General features: G+C 40.0%; 1 protein-coding gene across 3 annotated transcripts in view; it reads right to left on the reverse strand.

The window, feature by feature from the left end:
* stxbp6 (syntaxin binding protein 6 (amisyn)) overlaps positions 1–6779 on the reverse strand; it is a 79933-nt gene extending 73154 nt beyond the window's left edge. For all 3 annotated transcript variants that reach the window (XR_003691124.1, XR_003691125.1, XM_028566482.1), the window contains exon 1: positions 6345–6779. The gene's annotated coding sequence lies outside the window, so the exon portion shown is untranslated. The remainder of the gene's footprint in view (positions 1–6344) is intronic.
* Positions 6780–14918: the final 8139 nt, after the last annotated feature.

Here is a 14918-nt window from a genome sequence, read left to right on the forward strand (position 1 = left end):
CATAGTCTGGTGAGCATACCAGTAAGCTAAAATTCTCACAATATACTTGGGCACCCCTCTTTGCCTTAATTTGTTAAATAATTTGTCATGATTTATGCGGTCAAATGCTTTAGAAGCATCAATAAAACACATAAGAACTGATGAGTTTTTATCTCTATATTTGTTCACAATTTCCTTTAGGGCATATATACACAAGTCAGTGCCATGTTTAGCTTTAAACCCAAACTGGTTGTCGGTGGTGTTAATAAATTCATTTAATCTGTCCAACAGAATTTTTCTAGTACCTTTGATAATATGCTCGCTAAAGCTATAGGCCTATAGTTATCTAAACTGCCAATCTTCCCAGCTTTGTCCTTAATAACTGGAACTAAAAGAACAGCCAACATTAAGTCTGGCAATACACCATGTATCATAAAAACAGTAAAGCAAATGGCGAGCAAGGGAGCTATTCTTATACTGGCATTTTTAAGATGCTCAGCAGAAATACCATCCAATCCACTAGCTTTGTTATTAGAAAGCTTATGTATGGCTTGGTGTACCTCATGTGACATAATCACCATTGATTCCAGCTAGGGCTGGGCGATAAAACGATAACGATATGTATCGCGATAGACACATAATCAATATCAATAGAAAATGCGGTCGATAAAACGTTCGATAACTTGTTTTTCTTCATCAGAAGAAACCAGAGGTTGTGAATCAAGTTTGGTTGCATGAACAAAGGCCCTCACTCTCTGGCAACCTAGCAACGTGGGGAGTGACACTCTAACAGCCAATCATGTAACAGTATCAAGTTTGGTTGCGCCACATCGCTGTCTCGTGTTCTTCAATAACAGAACCGGCGTGGAGTGGAAAGTGAGTGCCGAAGCGAGCGAGGAAATTGTTGATAAAACAGGAAAAGTCAGTATGGCAGTTTTGGGGATTTTATAAGTCTGACCGTAGTCAGACCAATGTCGTCAGACCGTCGTCCCCACCAACACTGGTACGACCATAAACTTGTTTTACCACTTTAGCCGCGCTCACACTTTCGAGCACAGCCGTATTCGCCATCAACGTCCAACAACATCTGCAGCTGCAACACGGCACAAGCAGCAGACCACCATGGAGAGGTACTCCGCATCAGCGCCTTACTAAACGCTACAAAGAAATAACGAAGGCAGACATGCTGAACACTGTCCAGAAGCCAGGTTACCAACCTAGCACTAAACCTGCAGAAAATAGTTCCACTAACACTTTGCACTATTTTATGACACTTTATTAAGAATTTCTTACTTATTCGTTAATTTTGCACCTTAATGTTAAGAGATAATTGTTAAGTGTTCATTGTGATTTTAGACCTGTTTACATTTTAATTATGTTTTCCATGGTTGTGTTGACATTTCTGCTTTTATAATTGAGGGGATTATAATCAGAGCAGGGTTAAGTTTTAAATAAAAATGTTTAAATTTAATATATTTTTCTCCTGGTCCTTATTTTAAATAGGTCATAAAAAATATCAATAATTATCGATATCGACCGATATGAAAAACTTATATCGTGATACAGTTTTCAACCATATCGCCCAGCCCTAATTCCAGCGAAGTATTGCTCTCAATGTGTTCTACTTTATACAAATCAGTATGAATACAGTTGAATAAGGTACTATAGTGCTGTCGCCATAACTCAGCAATTTCCTCTGGTCCGGAAATGCCTTCAACAGTGCATGGTAAAGATGTCTTGCAGTTATTCAGAGCTCTCACCTCTTTCCAGAAATCTTTAACATTGCTACCTATGAGTTTCTTTGGCATGGAATCAGCCCTCATGGTCTGCTCATTTTTGCGTATAAAGCGAATGGCATACTTATATCTTGCATTAGTGAGCTTCTTATACTCAAACACAGGACCCTGTCGAGGCCTACCAGCAATAGCCCATGATTTAGTGGCTTCCCGTGCCTCCGTATGATATCCAGACACATACTCCTTCCAGCCAGGCTTGTTGTTATGGTTATTATTTTTTTTATATTTATAATAGGGCTTACTGCCTTCATACAGAGAATGAACTATGTCAGAATACATGGAGCATATATCTCTCCTATGGTTCTCATCCTCGCAGTTAATATCCTTACAAAAGATCGCATCTAGAGGTAGTTGGATATTACCTAATGACTTGTCTGTATGTGCATAGTAGGCAGAAAAGTCTTCCTCTTTGAGTGTTGATATGAGTGGTAAAAAGATTTCAGTCACAGGTCACTTACGAGTAGGGCTGGGAAATATATTGATATTATATCGATATCGTGATATGAGACTAGATATCGTCTTAGATTTTGGATATCGTAATATTGTGATATGACATAAGTGGTGTCTTTTACTGGTTTTAAAGGCTGCATTACACTAAAGTGATGTACTCTTCTGAACTTACCAGACTGTTGTAGCTGTTCTGTTATTTGCCTTTTCCCCACTTAGACATTATGTCCACATTACTGATGATTATTTATCTAAAATCTAAGTGTGAACATTTTGTTACAGCACCAATTGTCAACCCTAGAATATTGCCGCAATATCGATATCGAGGTATTTGGTCAAGAATATCGTGATATCTGATTTTCTCCATATCGCCCAGCTCTACTTACGAGTATCATTCAGATAGTTTGTTGTCATTTAAGCATGTTAAAAACACGAAGGAACAAAATGTGTTACCCAGACTCAGCAGTGTACACAATAAATAACAAGTGTTTTAGCTAGAATAAAATAAATAAAACCTAAAATTAATAGAACACAGTTATAAAACCGAGCAGCATGTTAACAGAACATCAGTAGCTGCATGCAGTCGCCACAGCAAAAGTGCAGAGGACGGGCTTAAGTCTGTGAGTTCATATCATGTTGGATGACAAGAGCCAATAACATCAAGATTTATTATGGTGTACAACTATACATTATAGTAAATGCTGAGGAAAAAAACTCCTTGGTATTTCATGACATAAAAGTCAGTGAAAGTCCATCATTTTTGCAGTAGTTCTGTACAATGGGGATCTCTCTCTCTCTCTCTCTCTCTCTCTCTCTCTCTCTCTCTCTCTCTCTCTCTCTCTCTCTCTCTCTCTCTCTCTCTCTCTCTCTCTCTCTCTCTCTCTCTCTCTCTCTCTCTCTCTCAAAAACAAGCACGAGAGTAGGACAGCTACCAGCTAAGCTGGGAAAGACTTCAGACCTGATTTAGCCATCCAAGTTTTGTGACCAAATCCCTCAATCAGACCAACTCAATATGATTGCCAGTCAGCAAAGCTCATTAACACAGTTCTTCTGCCATCTCAGACTTGCAGAAATCTTTAAATATGCTTAAGTTAGTCAAATCCGCTAAACTGTTTTAGTATGTACAGACAGGGTTTGAAAACAAGTGCACAGGGCTGAACGAGTGGAAACTACAGCACTAAACAATTAGGTTTTTTTAACTCTCCCAACAGAAATGCAGATTCAAATTCAGCATCTAGTAGTGCTTTGATTTTTAGCACACTCAGGCAAACAGCAGGGCATCTGGATTCCTCACAACCACATCCCAATGAAGAGTCTTTTCATGTGTATCTCCTAGACAGAATCACACAGTTTAGGCTCCTGTGTATGGCAATTTTGGCAAGACAAGAAATTACAGGAAAGGTTGTCTAATTAAAATCTGTAATATAAAGAGGTCATATGTTTTGCACCGACTAAAAGGAAGAGCATGAGAAGAGGAAGGGAAGGGAGGATCAAACCCATTTTTGTCTCAAGATCGTTTTTATAATTTCATTCTTTTTTCATCCTGCCTTAATAATTTGTGTCTTTAATGTGAGTTGTGTTTTCCTTTCTTCACAATATGTGAGGCAAACAATGTACGTTGTTTACTATGGGACAAAAAGGAAATGTACACAATAATAAACAATGCACATCCTGCTGATGTCTATTTCATGTTATAAAATAATGGAAACCATTGATCACAAAAAGAATAGCTCTTCATGACAGCAGGTTGGATAGGACCTTACTCTTTTCCCTCAAAAAGGAAAGATATGAGAGGACCCATCCATTTTCCTCAGCTGCCAGGAAGGCATGGGCTAACCATGAATCAATGTATAACATGCCAGGCTCCCAAATGAGCTCATTCTTTATAGCCCAGCACATTATGACAATAAAACATTTGGGAAGGACTGGGCAGTAGTACTAGGCAAATAGCTGAAAAGCAAACATAGAGAACTTACCAATTGATGTCTCAAACACAAATGCAGGATCATTACCACAATGATTCATTTATATACACTTGGCCAATGGCTTGATACATTCACAATACAAAAGTGAATGTAGAATTAGTTTGCATAAGGATGAGCTAAAAGCAACAGCACTGTGTCAGTGTACATATACAGAATAATAACATGTTGATGATATAGGCCAACTTAGAGCAAAATAAGCAAAATGTCTGAGGTAAACAGACAAAAAAGATAACCCGCCTTGTGTCTAAATGTACTACTTCTCCATTAAATGTTTTGCAAATCAGAGGCGATGCTTATGACAATAGCAAAGAGACCATGCATAGGGGGAAACCACAGTCTCAGTGATTCAAATTCCTTAAGGACTCCAAATCTTAGTGTCATTTGTGTCACACACTGACAGGCTGTTTCCCTTTTCATTACATGACCCACTAAATAAACAAGGCGCCTAATGTCTTCCTTCAAGGATATCGGTCCTCTTTGACAACCGCACGAGCTGACACACAGGGAGACACAGGGAGGGAGCCAGCTCGACAGTTTATATTATGCTGACGCTAATTGGACACTGAAGTACGGGGGAAAGGTATAAGCTTATGCTTTATGGTGTGCAAGAGCAAATTAAGGCCTGAACTCTTGCATAGGAATAAGCAATATCTTAATGTAAGTGGGTTAGTTAACGCAATTGGGAGGCACAAGGGTAGGATTAGGAGCCTCACAGCTAATCTGAACCAAACGTCCCTCTAGGTCCCAACCTGTCACAGAGATGTGGAGACATGTGGTAATTGGGCTACAGAAATACAGTACAGACATTCAAATGAAACTCTTTTTTTTTCTATTTTTGGATTTAGCAAAGAGCAAGCCCAATCATTTGTGGAGCCGAAAAAATTACTCAAATTACAATAAAAAAATAAATAAATAAAAAAAGATAATAAAATAATGAACATGTCAACATGGTTTCTTTTTCTAACCAAAAAAAAAAAAGTACAAGACTTCACAATTTGGCACTGTGAAGATTCAAGCCTTTTTCGTTTCTCCAAGTTTGGTGATATTCAAATATTACTGACCCACTGAATAATGAAAAAAAAAAAAAAAACACATCCCATCCAGCCAAAACAAGGATGTTTCCAAAAAGATGACATTTTGGAAATGCAAGGGTTTCACCTGGGAACATCAAGTTGTAATTTGCTAGTTCTGAGGTCCTTAGGTGGCCCGTGGGGGCGCTAAGCAGCTGCTTAGTCTGCATATGCCTCGGGCTATAGTTCTGCTTCAGCAGACAACAAGTAGACCAAAAACACATTTTCAGTGCTGTTATACTAAGAAAAAAAGTCAACCAGCAATGATGATCAAAATGTAACAACAATTAATGTTCATCAAATATTAATTAAGCAGGTGTTTTTTTTCCCCAGCATCAGGGAAGATTGTGCCATATGGTTCATTTGTGCCAGCACAAACCATCATCTTTAGATTTCTTTAGAGCTTAAAATGTGACCATAATGTTTGATGGCATACAAAGTAAATATTGTTATAATATAAAAGACGTGTCTCATATTGCTTTATGAGCAAACAGACTGATGACACAGAAACACAGCCTACACTCCTACTCAGATAGTCAAGGTGGACTACACCCAAATTCACTTGCCTGGGCTGTCAGGAATTTCACTGGAATACTTGCACTTCCAAGCATTGTGTAGACTGAGGCCAAACTTGTTCTGATCAAATATTTGATTTAGTTTTTTTTGTTTAACACCTCAGTTTATGAAGACAGCTCCTAAACAGGGAGGCGCGGTCCACCTCCGTGAACACCACACAACACAAAAATGACACTTGTAGGCCTACAAATTAACTTGAATTATGCTGATTTTGTCAAAGGCGTAGACACTAGGCTAAGGTAAACGTTATCTTCCAACACAAGCACGTGCACAAGCAGTTAATGAGCTGAACGCGCGCGCACTTGTTCCGATTCCAACCGTAAAGAGTTTGAAAGGTTGTTGACGCAGTATAAATGCAAATCAATAACGCGAAAACAACAGCTCCTACATCAACTGCACTTTTCCCCACGCGGAAAACTATTAATGTGTACATTTACTTTTTTATTTCTTTATTTTTTAAACAGAAGTAGCGTGGAGTTAGCGTTACTTACCGATGTGTTTCAGCGGTGATTTCCACGTGCGGTCCTCAAATCCTTCGGTTAATTTGTCCAGCTGCTGTCACAGTTCAGCCACTTTGAGCAGCCTCTTCCTTACTGTTAGCTGTCTTAGACTAAACGGTAGCCTTTGGTGTTTACCATCGCGTAGACTCCACTTCCACGACAGTTGTTGGTTTGTGAGCGGCGTGAGGACTTTGTTTTCCCTGCTGCCGTTTCTGCGCAGACAGAGACCGTCTGTCTGACTGCGGTTGTGTGTGTGTGTGTGTGTGTGTGTGTGTGTGTGGGATGGGAAACCAGTAGCAGGTCCCCAGAGAGAGAGAGAGAGAGAGAGAGACACACACACACACAAAAACTCGCCCGGCAATCACGTTACGTTACAGTGTCACATTACCGCGTAGCATGCATGCCGTTCACATCACATCTGCATGTTTTGGCAGTCTCTTTGAAGTGCTAAGAGACGAAGAAGAAAATGGGCACTGGGTGGATATTCGTGGGCTAGTAAATTCCACAAAACAATTTTTTTCATCTGTGAAGTTAAAGCAGCCTGGTTAAGGTGTTTGGACTCAAAACCCAAACTTAAAGAGACTCCTTTCCAGAGGAATTATCCTTACAGCCTGGATATTTTCTTTATGAAAAATAGCAGAAGACATTCACAAGGACACCATACAAACATCACCTACGCTACATAACAACTGTAAGACCCAAAAGGCACATGGCAAGAATAGGAGTTGAAAAATACTGTTTGCTAACTGATAGGTTATTATAACAGTAGTGACAGTTTCTATGGGGATATTAGCTATTGGACTATAATGGAGGCAAAGATATTCTTTTATGGTTTTTATTACCTAGTCTCTATGACTCAAACCTTGAATATCTCTGATCATAGTGGACGCCCCACACAGTAACTCATGTTCAGTAGCTAGGGTATTCCCAAAGGTCACCATTAAATAAAAGTGGTTTATCTTATTTGAAATACTTGTTTAGACAATTCTGCACTGCCAAGGACTCATAACAAAGGCACGCTGAGTCCTTGTGGGGATATTATAAATTGAAATTGGTGAAAATTAATAATGTTCCATGGTTTTTACCTTGTCTGTATGACTCAAACCTTAAACCGTTTTCGAAAGTGTGGCTAAGTGAACAAAAACTAGGACATTTAGGCTTTTTTTGTATTATTACTTGTTTGGACACCTGATGAGGTTACTGGCCACGTAACAGTGACTTTGAGTCTATATGGATATACTGTAATAGTTATATTAAGGAAATAGCTTTTAGTTTTAATCACCCTGTCTATGTGACTCAAACTTTAAATATCTCTATGAGTGGGAAGAGTACTAAGCCATTCCCCAAGGCCACCATAAAAAAAAGTAGCTTAACTTTTTCAACTTGGTTGTTTAGACAGGCCTACACTAACTGAACATTTTCCAATATCTTACTGCTGGATGTTTGGGAGGTGTCAATGTTCAAGACTATCCTAAACTGCCAGCAGCGTTTTACTACCATCTTTTATTTCTATAGCCGTGCCAACAGAAATTTGTTCCCTGGGAATTCACACTCACAGAGGCAGTGGACCTGCGTGTCTGTCTAATGTTTTGCTTGGTTGGTTGCGAGTCATCCAAATCTCCCACTCTAATTTCTCTCCTGGTAGATTTGGCTTCTTTTATAAGCTCTGTCTTCATTTTGAAAAGACTTGGACAACGCTGCCTCATCTGAGATAGTTTTGTGTGCTTCTGTTTCTTTGCCTCTGGGTGTCTGCAGCTGATCATTAACATGTTGCCGAGGGAAAAGATGAGCATTTAAGCCCTCATTGTTTGTCATGCTAAACAGAGGACCAGTTGTACTGTAGCAGATGTCCGTGAGTCAATTGAGAAAGCCGTGATATTAAACGCATGATAAAGGATAAACAAATCCTCGTGTGGCTTACAAACAGCAGTGCTGTAATCAAATAGGAATGTTTTTGATTTCCCTTCAAAATCCCATTGAAAACACTTTGTAGGAGTTTTGTCTGGCTTTGCATTTCTGTGTTACAGTAATCTGCTGCAACACTGAAGTCCCTTTAAGGTGTAATTTTTAACAACACGTAAGACCAGGTGTATTACTTAACAGCAGATGTCACTCAGTGTTTCACTTATGAATAAAATTCATTAACCAGCTAAAGCTCCAAGACACTCCATGCAGCCAAAAAAACTAAATCACACTTGGCAGGTGGCACCCTAATATTCAAATATAAAAGTTCCTCATTCCTCCAGCCCTTCAAGCTTCCTATGGATTATATTACAGTTTGTCTGGTTTTGTGATTCATGCTACAGCAAGCTGCCTAACCATCTGGTAGAGCATGTGGAAATAGTTCATTTCAAGAATTTAGAAATGAAAAATGTTTGCTGTGTCTTCCGAGACTATTTATTTACGCTACCTTCAGACAATCCACTTTGATTTACACAGGCTCTTCTGTTGATTGTAAATTTAGAAGGGGGTGTTGCTGCAATGGCTGCAAGACCATTGGGACGGCAACAAGAAGGAAGTGGATACTAGACTCTCTGTGACACTGTAGAAATACTGTGCTGTACCTCTGCGTTCCCCCACATGAGCAAACACTTTCACTGTAATGAGTCACTCTTTCCAGGTTAAGGGAAAAAGAGACAGTAGCCTAAAGGGGTGGGGGGGAATTGTGTATACACACCCATGCAACCACACAGGCGCACACAAGCAGAGAGGGTTAAAAGGGCATTGGCTGTTTCCTGCTGGTGAGTTTGGGAATTCAGGCAGCTGCCTCTCTCAAGGGAAAGACATGGCCGCTGATTGCTCTGATGAAAGAGGCAAAACATGGAACCAAGTCAAGGTTTTGTACTATATGGCACTACCAGTCTCAATAACAGTCCGAAGAATGATTGCCCAACAAATATGTTGAAAGCTTGACACTGCTCATTGCTCAATTCAAAGCTGAGGTTAGCTTTTGGATGCATGACACACCACAGAGGCTGACCCATCCTTCAGGTTTTGCTCACGTGGCTCGAAGTTTCCGCAATGTGTTATAGGACTGGAATCTATCTGTGGGAAGGGAATGGTGGTGGAAAAGTAACCAGGCACAGCTATTCTGGTGAATTTGCTGAATAATCTTATACAGTACACATAATGTATGCTTAGTGCAGTTTTTGAATTTACAAGTTATTTTTTTAGTGTGACCTGAGTCAAACCTGACCCGAATGCAGTTTATCCACTTAAAACTAATGTTCCTGATATTCCCCTTAGATTTTCTATTAAGTAGCATTACATAATTTGTTCATGCTGTTTGGTGTTCTGCACCTGCTTGTTGCAGTGCTTCATCACTCATATATTAAGAATAATACAGTAGTCACGTGTAAGTTACATTGTTTAAGGCTCCATTGCACCACTACATAAAGAGGAAGCATTTAAATGCATTATTTTAAAAAACATTTTTAATTCCTGATGGCATATTCCACACTCACAGTCAGTGAAATATTTACATCCAAGATGCCTGCATACATGAAATGGAAAATTATAGATGCCTTCTGCATCACTTTATACATATTTCTTTGTAACTCTGTAGGAAGTATTTTGCATGTTTCAAAACCTTGGAATCTAAATTGAATGTAAAAAGAGCTTGTGTGGGCCTGAGTAAAGATCTTCCGCATATCATGAGCTTGATGAATCCTATAAAGAGGGATTCCTTGAATGCAATCAGTTCTTTTCCATCAAACGCTCTCCCACAGGAGGCAGGAGCTACAACTGTCAGAGCTCTACCTGGCACTCCTTCTCCCTTGGCTCCATCCCTGTCCATCTCTCTCTCTCTCTCTCTCTCTCTGCACACCCTCAACCCCTCCTCCCAATATCCTGGAAAACATAAACATCCTCCCAGCCTGTGACGTTAGACAAGGAGCTGTGCAGGCTGACTGAATTAGGGAGAACGTGGTGCCTCAGTCCCCGTGGTGCGCAGGGTAAACATGGAGATCTGACGATAGAGGAATGGAACGGGGCGAGGGACCCATTGCTCGGACCACCGGCCTCTCATCTCCCCCACATGGCCAGATGCCTGCATGCTATACACTCACACACTGCCCAATACACTCTCTATTACGCTCTCTCTTTTTTTTCTTTCTCTGTCTCGCTGCTGCACTAATCAAACACTGAATTCATGTGGTTTGTTGTTTACTCTTCACAGTGTGAGGCATGGAACACACACATCAGACACTGGTTACAAAGCTGCATGAGAGCTCACTAGAGAGAAAAACATGTCTCATTCTGGTCGAGGCGACATGCAAACGTTACTTCTTAAAATGTGTGTGCACAGTGTGTGAGGTGCTCTTTCATATGAGATTGTATGTGTATGTTCCAGAGAATATCAAAGAGTATGTGTTTGATTTTCTGTCATCAGAGTTGTTTGGTGCTTCTAGGTAACTTCGTGGAACTCGCCACATTCAGGGAGGTGGACTGTTTATGTGAGGAGAGAGCATCTGCAATCTCTTGTTTACTACACTTCATGTGAGGAAGTAAGTATGTGTGTGCGCAGATCTTTGCTGCACTCCCCATGCACATTTCACATTATCGAACTAGGCCAAGTGTTACAATCCACTTTGCTAATCTTTAAGTGTAAAAGTAAGTGTGAAATAAGAAAATATTTAGACCTCGGATATGGTATTGATTTTTACTGCTAGTGCCTGATAGAATATCTTTGAACATGTGGCCTCTAATCAATCACATTAGATACACAAGAACCTATGTGTTGTTTTTAAAGGTCCCATGGCATGGAAATGTCACTTTATGAGTTTTTTTTACATTAATATGCGTTCCCCAGCCTGCCTATGGTCCCCCAGTGGCTAGATATGGCGATAGGTGTAAACCGAGCATTTAAAGTTACAGACACAGAAATGGCACCTACTAAGGAAAGCTCATTGTGGGACTGGCTCTAGTGGCTGTAATTCTGCACCAAGCCCTGGGTATCCTGCTGGGATGGGCCGATCTGGAATCTTACCTCCCCTTTCTCTGCTTTGCCCGCCCAGAGAATTTGGCCCGCCCATGAGAGAGACATCATGGCTTTCAAACAAGCAAAGTGATGAAAAAATGGCACATACTAAGGAATGCTCATTGTGGGACTGGCTCTAATGGCTATAATTCTGCACCATGGCTGAATTTCGGGAAAGAGACTTCAGATACAGTATTAGGGGACCACTAAGGTCTATATAAAAGCATCCAAAGAGCACCATGTCATGCGATCTTTAAGACTTTTTTGTTGCACTGCTGCTTTGTTTTTCTTCTTTTGCAGAGAACTCTATGTTGAGCAGAACCACTTTTTATGTCTATTCGTACTTTCTAAAGCATATCTGTGTACCTTTTACAAAGAGTCATTACGCTAAAAGGCTTCATCTGATTCATCCAGAAGATCTGTCAGATTATAAGCATTATCCATATGACCTTTCAGGCACCGCTGGAACAGAAAGACCTGCCATTTCTTTAAATTTATCCCATCAAACTATTCATATAACTGCTCACACTGACGACATTTTTGACAGCAGTTTTGCTTTTTTAAGCGAGAATTTTGGGACCAGTCATTGGAATATTTCTTTGCCAAAGACAGACACTTTAATTAGATGTCATCATCTGAATGCTCGGCCAGCTCCTTTAATGCTCAAATCAATCATAGCTGCTTTTTCGCTTTGGTTTTAACATAAAAAGTCAATATATAATTAAGTTCAGATTGTATGTTTATGAGGAAAAGAGAGCAGTCTCGCTAATCTTGCAATCATTTACGTTTAACTGGTTGGACAAGGCTCCACTTTCTAAAACTGTGTCAGAAGTGTAATTAATCTTCACTTTGCTTTTCAGATTGGCATTATAATATCAAGGCAGCGTAGATGCAATTAACATCACATCAAAATTGCTGATTGTAATGGTTCATTTTCTACATCTGGAGAGTACAAAGATAATACAATGTGGAATGCAAAACACTGACTCACTGTAACTATGAGTGTTTCTGTCAGTATACACATCATGCCAACCCTGTTTGCCTGCAGGCAGCAGCTTAACTCAGGCGTAAAAACAGGATTTTCAAAAGGAGAACACATCCTGAATCAAAGTTAATACTCTGGGGTGTGCTGGAGTCAGATTTCGGAGCAACTCGCCAGGCAAAAGAGTCTGTAATGGAGCCATGCACCATTAAACACCACAAACTACATCCATCTCCATCACGGCAGTCAGACAGCTGATTGATAGGTGAGTGGCGTGTGCGCGATTGTGTGTGGTATTCTCAGATACACCAAGTCACCTCAGTTATTATAAACAATTCAGGCACCTGAAAGCCTCATTGAGGTCTCTCAATCCACATTATATTGAAGAAGTCCTTCAGTATGTCTCTTACATGCCCCATTTATTCACCTGTAAATACAGCGTTTCAAATGGTGGGATCTGTAGCATACCTGGGTATCAGTTAACACGTTTGATAATGTTTTTACGATACAAGTTTATCCACTTGAAGTTTCAGCACAAAGTCTCTGTCTGTCTGTTTGAGTCATCTTTACTCTGTCCTCTGTCCCTGCCTGCCACTGACCCACTCGGTTAAAAGCAGCCAATTTAGCCGATCAATGAGCAGAGCCCTCTGGGTGACACAAAGAGCCAAGAATCCAATTTCATTTTGGTCTTTATTGTCGGCAGAACAAGCGGTGTCGCTTGGAGACGCTGTCATTGGGCCGTAACGCCACAGGGAGATAATGTGGAGATGCATGGACACAGGTGGCACTGACTGACTTATTTCTTATTATGTCTCGATATCTGAGAAAAGTTTAGGGCAAATGGGTAATAAAAAGAAGGATGAAATTGAGGGAGAAGTCACCATGAGGTCCAAGAAGGTGTTGGCGTAAGAGGCCTTTTTTAATACTATCGATCCAAGGGGATTAATTCAAACACCTGAAGTATCTTAATATATTACACTGAGGCCTAGTAGTTTATACTACAGTAAATACATGCTTTTATTGAAAAAGAATACGTATGTCCCTATTGTCCCATTTGAGCCTTTCTATTCACCTTATATTTCAAAAGCAAGATTCCTCTTGATCCATGCAGCGTTACGATTTTGACAGAATATCTCGCAGGATACCTGTTTTCTTGTCAGACAAGTCAGCAGACATCGCTCACATCATGCACCAGGCAAAGACAGGTTCTTCCACCACCAAGGAAAGAAGAAAAAAAGAAATGAAATCTGACACTTGTCTGTTTGTCCCAAACATATTCCCTGAGAACAATAGCCCTTTAAATTGCATTAACTCAGCTGGAAAACGAGATTTAGCCCAAACAAAACAGGTTTTAGTGAGCGAGGCGATGCAAATTAACCAATTTTGTGCAACAGTGGTTAAGCCATAAGGTCCCTGGGGGAGAAGTGGATTACTTTAGAAAAGACTCCCACGGCAAATAGCCCGAGAGAAGATTCAACTTGTGAAATGTTAGGTGAGAGGGAACACACAACATCTGAAGCTTCAGCTGTAATTTATTTGTGTATACTTGTGTGGTGTATGTATGCATGACCATAAAAATCTTGCGTGCTGCAAAAAGTGATGATGCAAGCGCCTTGGCTCACAACAGCCTTGTCTCATCTCTATAAACACCATGTGACATGACCTCATCAGCTGATAGGACACCCTCCGGATCAGCTCTGAGACTTTAATGACATGTTTAGAATTCCGTCAACTGCATGCGTGATGTCCCGGACTTCAAGGCAAGACTAACAAGGTGTTAGACCTAAGGCGTCATCCAACAGATGAGATGTAGTGGTGTCAAATGTTAATGGACAAGGTTTTCCTGTTTCTATTAAGACAAGAACAAAAGATGGATAACCTCTTTTGTAGCAATAAATACAACATCCAACATCCAGTGTATGAGTCAGCGACATGGACTTCAGGACAATGACCAATATGTAAACTTCTTGCCATAAAAACTCCCTAAAATAGAATCCCTCCCCCAAGGTATAGAAACAAGCCTGTTACATCTGTTAACAGCTAGAATGCTAGAATGCACCAATACCAATCCGACAAACTTCACATGGATTAATTAACGGACAAAATGAGCATGATTTTGTGAGCTTATAGGTTTGATGTTTTAACCTGTGAACCAGAAAGAGATTTGTCTAGAACATATGTCTTCTAGAGCCTTTCAACTCAGTTTAGCAGCTCCAGAGTGTAATTGATGACATCAAGATAGGAGTCTTGGCATTTTTCAGTGTTTAGCCCAGACCGGCCTTTTCCATGGAAACATATCTAGAATAAAACTGTCCAAGATAATGGGAATAGCATGTGTGAGTTCACATTCAAAACACATTTTTTTTTAATGCTTTAATATGTGAATCCAAGAGGTTAAGCGTATAAACTCATAAAGCCCATGAACTGTGTGTAATGATGTTGCACGTTATATTAAAAGTTGTGAAAATATATGGAAAGGGACTGGGGAAAAAAACAAATTCTCCATTGTTTGCTTACCTTTTGCCTATTAAGGAGAGGGATTTTCATTATTCTGAGTATTTTGTTTATATTTCCAGCAAAGAGGAACAAATGTGTAGGTTTCCAA

The sequence above is a fragment of the Perca flavescens genome, chromosome 20 (genome assembly GCF_004354835.1).
Source record: "Perca flavescens isolate YP-PL-M2 chromosome 20, PFLA_1.0, whole genome shotgun sequence".
NCBI classification, from domain to species: Eukaryota; Metazoa; Chordata; class Actinopteri; order Perciformes; family Percidae; genus Perca; species Perca flavescens.